Source organism: Chenopodium album, chromosome 17, assembly GCF_948465745.1.
Source record: "Chenopodium album chromosome 17, dcCheAlbu1.1, whole genome shotgun sequence".
In the NCBI taxonomy this organism is placed as follows: domain Eukaryota; kingdom Viridiplantae; phylum Streptophyta; class Magnoliopsida; order Caryophyllales; family Amaranthaceae; genus Chenopodium; species Chenopodium album.
In genome coordinates, this window is record NC_137850.1 from 11,586,006 (window position 1) to 11,593,923 (window position 7,918).

General features: G+C 37.9%; 2 pseudogenes across 1 annotated transcript; one reads left to right on the forward strand and one right to left on the reverse strand.

The window, feature by feature from the left end:
- Window positions 1-429: 429 nt before the first annotated feature.
- Window positions 430-1,949, reverse strand: LOC145587600 (putative alkaline/neutral invertase F; annotated as a pseudogene). The gene is made up of 2 exons (XR_014101320.1): window positions 1,246-1,949; window positions 430-1,030 (listed from the first exon to the last, which is right to left on the reverse strand). The product of XR_014101320.1 is annotated as a putative alkaline/neutral invertase F (transcript).
- A 4,740-nt stretch (window positions 1,950-6,689) lies between these two features.
- On the forward strand, window positions 6,690-7,112 carry LOC145588657 (protein FAR1-RELATED SEQUENCE 8 pseudogene; annotated as a pseudogene).
- The last annotated feature ends 806 nt before the right edge of the window (window positions 7,113-7,918 follow it).

Consider the following 7,918-nt stretch of genomic DNA (forward strand, 5'->3'; position numbering starts at 1 on the left):
TGATATCATTTCCCATAAAACGATAAGAAATGCATGGAAAGGAACACTTCCAGCCCGAAAGAATATGGAGAGTGAAATAAACTGAACAGATTATTTATTCAACTTATTTCTAGGAATTAGCTTTTCTACTTCTATAAAAGAACATATAAGACAGTGCAGGAAACATTGAATTCAAGACAAACAATTTTTCAACATGAAGAGAGTGAGGGATAGGTCAAGTGGTTAGAGCTTCCCTCCCGGTTCTAGATGATCCAAGGATCGATTCTCATCACCCGCCCTTGTGGCTCTCTAAAAAAAATACATGAAAAGCACCATTAGGGTTGCACTGATTTTTTAGATATTTGCCAAGCAATTCAAGAAAAAATGGTCGAATAATATATACAAGTTATGAAGCCAATCTCACGTTGTTCAGAAACACACACCTGGATATATAACTTCATAGAATGCGGATAAAATGCATGCTATGAATGTTCAAATTTATAGCTCCACAAATGGGTGAATTGGAGATACCATGACTGTAACTGCCCAAATTTTTTTTTTTTTTTCAAGATTACTGAATCTGATATAGTCACGTTTTCTAATATGAGAATGAGAGCATATATTTGACAAAGATAATACATGCTCTTTAGGAATTAGGATGCAGCTGACAAAGTAGAACTCAATGTGCAACTTAATTTGAATGCAGTCCTGAGCAAGAGCTTATTACACCCTACACATCATATTATTCCCAATTACTCAACTTATATAGGTCAAATTTACCCCACTAGCTTGTTATGAAGACTGATGGTTTTTTCTGACACAACACAAATTTACCCCACTTCGGCTGGATTCTCAAACATACTCTTGGCGACCAGATAGCCAGCTGATGCTTGTTGTGGTGTCACAAGACTGCTTAAGATTCCTGTCTTCCCATCATAGTACTCTGGCCACCCATCTTTGCAAAGGCATTTCTCCACCAGGTCTATTGCATTTCTGGACATCTGAGGCCTCCCAGTCTTAAAGCATGCAGCTACAAGCAGCCACAGCAGAACTGCAATAGTTGAGCAAATATGATCATATCGAAAAAAAGATTATACTTTTCTTAAGCATGAGAAATGCACCCAAAAAAAAAAAGTGTTCACTCAGCATGTCAAAAAGATCATCAGCTATATGAAGTAAAGTAGTTCTAGTCTAGGATCAAGATATAATCATATTCTCAAAGCTTATTAAGTTTATGTCCATAATATTTTGTATCAGAAAACTCACCAAGCCAAGATCCAACATTGTGGTAACTCCACCAAGTATTCTTAGATTTATACCCAGTAATAATTTTCCATTCATTACCCTCTAGAGCTGGATATGTGATCTTCAAGGGCATCTCTCCAATTACTCATCCCAACGCTCCTCAATCAACTCCATTATTGCTAATGCTTGTTGTGGTGTCACAAGACTGCTTAAGATGGCAATGCAGTTCCCAAGTAAGAACCATCTGAAGTCCATACAAGCTGGGCTGACATTGCTGATGAAATAACCACCTCGTAAGGGCATGAACTTGAACAGCCAATCAGGGATTGATTCTGGGCTTACATTGAACTCGTTTAAAGCAGTGTGAAAGTACTCTGCCAGAGTGTGGTCTCTTGTGCGTTTGACGTACGATTTCAGCAACATAATCCACCAGAACCCAGAATCCATAGGTGCCACTCTTCCAATTGCAGTGCCACCATAATCAGCTACCAGACTTTCCTTCACACGCTCACATTTCTCATCCATGTCAAACAGACAAACATATTCTTGGCGACCAGATAGCCAGCGATGTTCCATGTCTGGTACTTCCTTGCTTGATTCCCTATATAGCGGCCTGTCTTCCCATCATAGTACTCTGGCAACCCATCTTTGCAAAGGCGTTTCTCCACCAGGTCTATTGCATTTCTGGCCATCTGAGGCCTCCCAGTCTTAAAGCATACAGCTACAAACAGCCACAGTAGAACTGCAACAGTTGAGCAAATATGATCATATCGCATAAGATTATACTTTTCTTAGGCATGAGAAATGCACCCAAAAAAAAAAATTGTTCGTTCAGCATGTCAAAAAGATTATCAGCTATATGAAGTAAAGTAGTTCTAGTATAGGATCAAGATATAATCATATTCTCAAAGCTTATTAAGTTTATGTCCATAATATTTTGAATCAGGAAACTCACCAGGCCAAGATCCACCATTGTGGTAACTCCACCAAGTATTCTTAGATTTATACCCAGTAACAATTTTCCATTCATTACCCTCTAGAGCTGGATAAGTGATCTTCAAGGGCATCTCTCCAATTAACTCATCCCAACGCTCCTCAATCAAGTCCATTACTGCTGATGCTTGTTGTGGTGTCACAAGACTGCTTAAGATGGCAATGCAGTTCCCAGGTAAGAACCATCTGAAGTCCATACAAGCTGGGCTGACATTGCTGATGGAATAACCACCTCGTAAGGGCATGAACTTGAACAGCCAATCAGGGATTGATTCTGGGCTTACTGATGCTACTGACAGCAGCTGGTGCTGGTGCTGCACAAAGGTGTCCCCACTGGTGCCCATGCCACTGGTCTCAAGGCCAACACCCCCAGGGCCGCCCCCTCGCTGCCCCCAATGCACTTCCTAATAATGATATTATCAATCATACTGTCAATTGAAGCAAATAAACTCTGTTCTTCTTCAGCAATATGTGCTGCTGCAAGAGAAGTGTAAGTGATCCTCATGCGATATAGGATGGTATTCCACTCAAAGGACACAATGCCGTCCACTTCTAGGCCTTTATCTTCAATGACTCTACCCCATTGCCCGGCGAAACGCCCCCCTTTATCAGCATCCTTCTTACAACTATGAGGCCAATCTTCTGCAATGAAAGGATATATCTCTTCATTTAGAAATTCTTGATCTCTAGCAATTAAAAGATCTTTGAAAGCCTGAAATTCTTCGTCACTTAACTCCAGCCTGTTTCTATTCTTATTCACGTCGGATTTAGACACTTGTCTAATAAATGACAGCTGATATGCCATGATCTGTATAAATGACAAACATTGTAAAGTCACAAGGACCTTAAAAAAAATCGTTGTCTGAATAACAAAGGTCAGTCTAAACTAGATTACCCTATAATGCACATTTAAAAAATTGGGAAATTCAACTATTCAAGAGAAAAGCCATTTAAAACTAAGTGCTAGTGTCCAAAGCAGCAATACACGAAGTATTCGAGAACATGAACTAATTTATATATACAAAGGAGTGAATTTCTGCATAGTCAGACTAGAAGCTATAAATTTCTGCTATCAGTGTGTTGATCTATGTCAGACACATAGCTTAACTACAATAATGAGCCTGATGTGCCTGGCAGGTTACCTGCAATTTAATGTGTTTATAAAAGTTATGTTGTCTGAAAATTCAGGTCACAAACAAATCCCCTAGAGATTACCTTGGCAGGAGAGTTATCCTAACAAAATAATAACTCTATTAAAATCTAAGGCCTCTTCCTTTTAGTATTTTGTATTTCTTAATACAAGTCATCTTCCATAGACTTTATTTACATGCAAGAAGAATCATTAGTTATTATTCTCAATATCTAAGGCCTCATAATGCTAGTTGACTACACAAAAGAAATGGCAGCATCTGATTTATTAAGTGTGTGAGTGTGTGACACATGCATCAGATAGAATTTTGTGAGAATTGTGGCTTATGTTCAAACTCAAGGTTTTCGCCCTACATGGATCAGATGCATTATAAATTGCTGCCATTATTCCACTCGTTTCCTGACAAATTTCCAACAGTCTATTGGTTATGTAAAAGTCACAAATCTATGCATTGACTTTTGTTCTGTAAAGAAGGATAAGCATACATTATTCAGAAGTAATTTATAATGGATATTAATTAGCTCCTCATTATCAGCCATTAACTCATAATAACAACTGATTTCTTTATCACTTTACAAATCCATTTTCCATTGGTTCAACCAACATCAAGATTAAAACTCCTGATCAATGATTCAGTGTTACTTATTTAGTTCAGTATCCCCCAACGAACCAAGAACTCGTAAAAGGCAAATTAAAACAAGTGATCTAATTCCACAATTCACAGTAACCCTAAATTGCATTAAAGATTAACATCACAACTCACATAGCAACAATCACACAAAACCACAAAAATTAAAAAACGAAAAACATGAAAAAATTCATCAAATATCCAACACTAGCGTTATAAATCGAGCAACCCACCAGCATTGGAACAATAATTTTCTAAATCCAACAATAAAATCAAGTAATCAACCAATTTCAATCCCAAAAAAAAAAAAAAATTGCATGAAATCGTGAATAACAACAGGTGCAAATTTCGATTGAAATTATAGAGAATCCAATCAAAAACCATAACCTATAAACTAGATTTCCATAATTCACATAAAGATTAATGATTACATAACCAAAAACATCATATATCCAACAAAAATAACAAAATACCTGATCGGAAGCGCGACTTAGATGAAACCCGAGACGACGACGCGAATTGAACTAGCTTTGTGACGAATGAAACGAATTAAACGAAAAATTGGTACTAATTTTGTGATAAATTCGCGAGACAACAACGAATTGATAAAATGGTAAAACCTAGTATTTCGTTGCTGGGAGGACGAAATTAAACATGAATTGAGAGAGTTTTTTGGTTATTTTTTTTACGAAAGTTTCTTGGTTTTCTTTAACGATAGCGGTTTTAGTTAATTTTGACTCACCCACTTCCTCTCATCTTTTTCCCCAAACTAGAGTTTAGGGGAGGAAGTATTTTTGCACAACAGTGATGCACATGGGAATTGCATCGAAATCAAGAACGGGATAGTAAATTTTTGTAACGGTAACTTGTCACATTGGATTACAACTCAATAGTTGATTTGGCAACTTCTCTAACTTTACCAAATAATACCGAAAGTTTGAGACGCCGTTAATAGGAGGAAGTAGAAATGGAGGAATGTTATGCATTTGTAAATACATAATATTAATTAAAATATTTTAAAAACACGTGGTAGAGAGAGAAAAGAGAAGAGAAATAGGAAGAGATAGGTTTGTTGGTAGACCCCACTTGTTGTTTGGTTAAATTGTATCACGTGATGGGAACCACATGCTGATTGTTCCACTGAAAGTTTATATAGTATCATTGAATCCTTAATGGTACTATATATGCGCAAATTTAGTATAATTGAATACATATATAATACTATTATGTGCATATATAGTATCACTGTATATTCAGCGGTACCATTTGATCATCCAATGATACTAGAATATACATTCGTTTGTACATATGTATAATTACATGAATGCCCCTTGTTATGCAATTCCACATGCATAACATTCTTCCCTTTAAAATCCCTCCCATTAATAGAGAAAGTTTCATACTCCATTGTTTCTAAGTTGCCCATTGTTGATGAAAGTAACTCGAAATTGAAGATTGGCAATTGATTTGGGGATTGATTGAATTTTGTGCAAACTTGGTAGAGCTGCGACAAAAGACGAGCAATTTCAATTAACCCTAGAATTTTGTTTAAAATGCAAAGCAGTGGTAACAACGAAGTAAAAGATTTGGAGGAAAGGTGGGATTTACCAGTTTACCATGGTGAAGAAGTAGCAGGAGAAGAACTTGAACCTGATGGATTGGAAGCAGAAGAGTATGAGTATGTAATGGATTCAGACGGGTATGAATTGGAAGCAGAAGGGTATGAGTATGCAATTGATTCAGAAGGGTATAATTGGAAGAGGAAGAGTTTGAAGCACCACTAGAAGAAATTTAATTCGAGGAGGACGAGAAAATTGTCCAAGTTGAGTTATTTACCATGGATTGTTAATTTAATTATTAAATTATTTATTTTAATTTTTTTTTACAAGATTATTGAATTATTTCTTGTGACCATGAATGTCTGTTGTGACCATTAATCGCTGTTGTAATGTCAAGAATTAATTTCTGTAATTTTCGTAGCTTAGTTGAATTATATGTTGTGCGGTTTAACATCTATGGGGAGTTAGGTTATTACATCATGTAATGTCATTGAGCTTAACAATGGCTTGTTGTTGCATAAATTGGTTAAGTGTCACAACCGTAGTTTTTGTGTATAGGGTGGAGAGTTGGCCTTTTCAACTTCCTTAAAAGTAATAGCTAATGGGGAGTATGATGAAGCTCATATTCCAACTCCCGATGTTGGGATGGTGTTTCCTTCCTTGATGGCCCTAGATCAGTACCTTATGGCCTATGCTAAGCAAATGGGGTTTGCATTAGTTCGGGCCAGTGGTGCTAAGGACAAGGATGTCAAAAACAGACGTAACACTGTGTGGACCTGTGAGTGCTACAACCAACCTAGGAAACGCAAGAAGACAAATAGACCGAAGATGGCTACTGATGATTCAATCAAATCTGAGGAAGTGGATATTGTCAAATGAAAGTCCAAGAAGTGTGGGTGCGAGGTGAAGTTGTTAAGTGGTGTTACGGAAGGTGGAGATTGGGAGATTAGGAAGGCAAAATTGGATCATTATGGGCACAATCCTACACCAGGAAAGTCTCGAAAGATAGCAAGGAACCGCAAAGAAGCTTTGGTCAAGAACAAACATCTTGTTACGCAGCTCTTTAATGATAAGAAGTCTAGAGTTCCGGTGAACAAAATATAGAGGTGTATGGCAAGGTCAAGAAATAGGGCAAATGCCCTTTACAGTGAAAGATTTGCATCAAGAAGTGGCTAAGGAAAGGAAGTTGAAGCTGACCAAAGGAGATGCACAGGCAATGTTTCAGTACTTTGCTAAAATGACATCTAATAATCAAAATTTCTTTCACATGCCTCAAGATGTTTTGTGGGTTGATGCAAGAAGTAGGGTAGCATACGAAGAGTTTGGTGATGTTGTTTGTTTTGACTCGACCTGTATGACGAATGAGTATGAGCTACCCTTTCCTAACTTTGTCAGTGTTAACCACCATGGGCAGTCAATCCTATTAGGTTGTGCACTGTTATCTCGAGAGACAACAGAAACCTTTGAGTGGGTTTTCAACGCATGGCTTTTGTGTATGGGTGGAAAAAAGCCAATTGATATACACATGGATCAAGATCCTGCAGTGAGAAAGACTTGAAAACAACGATGCAAGGCACGTGCCATAGATGGTGTATATGGCACATACTATCCAAATTTGGGAAGAAGCTCGGGAAGTATGAGAAATACCCGGAGTTTAAAGATGAGTTAGAGAGTGTTGTGTATTGTAGGACTTTATTAGGCACTATATGCGAAAAACATGAATCATATTCATAAGCACCTAAACCAAGATCGCATACATAACACACAAGACACATAATCATACCTTTGAAGCGTGAATTCCACGTAGCTATTCAATCGGCAAATCTGGGAGAGATTAGAGCCCGAGTGTTGTTCCTCTACTTAGTCCACGAGATTCGAATGAGCCGTCCACCAATACTAGATTGGTCGAGTGAAAGGAAAAACCACGATCACCACCTTTAACGGACAACCGGACCACCACACAAACCACCACCACCACGAACCACCTTGGCACCGAGGAGGAGGAGAGAGCCGTGAGGGTGAGAGGAGTGTGAGAGGGTCAGGTTTCGTGTTTGCTAATTAGGGTTTGATCTAATTGATCATAGAATGTTCTTGTGTAAACCCTAGGCACCTAGTTTATTCATAATCCTATTATAATTAGACTAGGTCATGAAACCCAAAACCCTCCTTATTCCTCCATATGGCCGGCCACCTAGAGTGATAAGGCCCATCATGGGCCTCGTCCTCTAATGCTCAATCTAGGCCCTTTGTATGACTTTATAGGATCCGTTTAATTGGGCTTTGACCTATTTTACTAGCCCAAAGATTGTTAGTACCTCTAGTTATGATATAACGACGACCCAAATGTACGAACTTAATTATCTC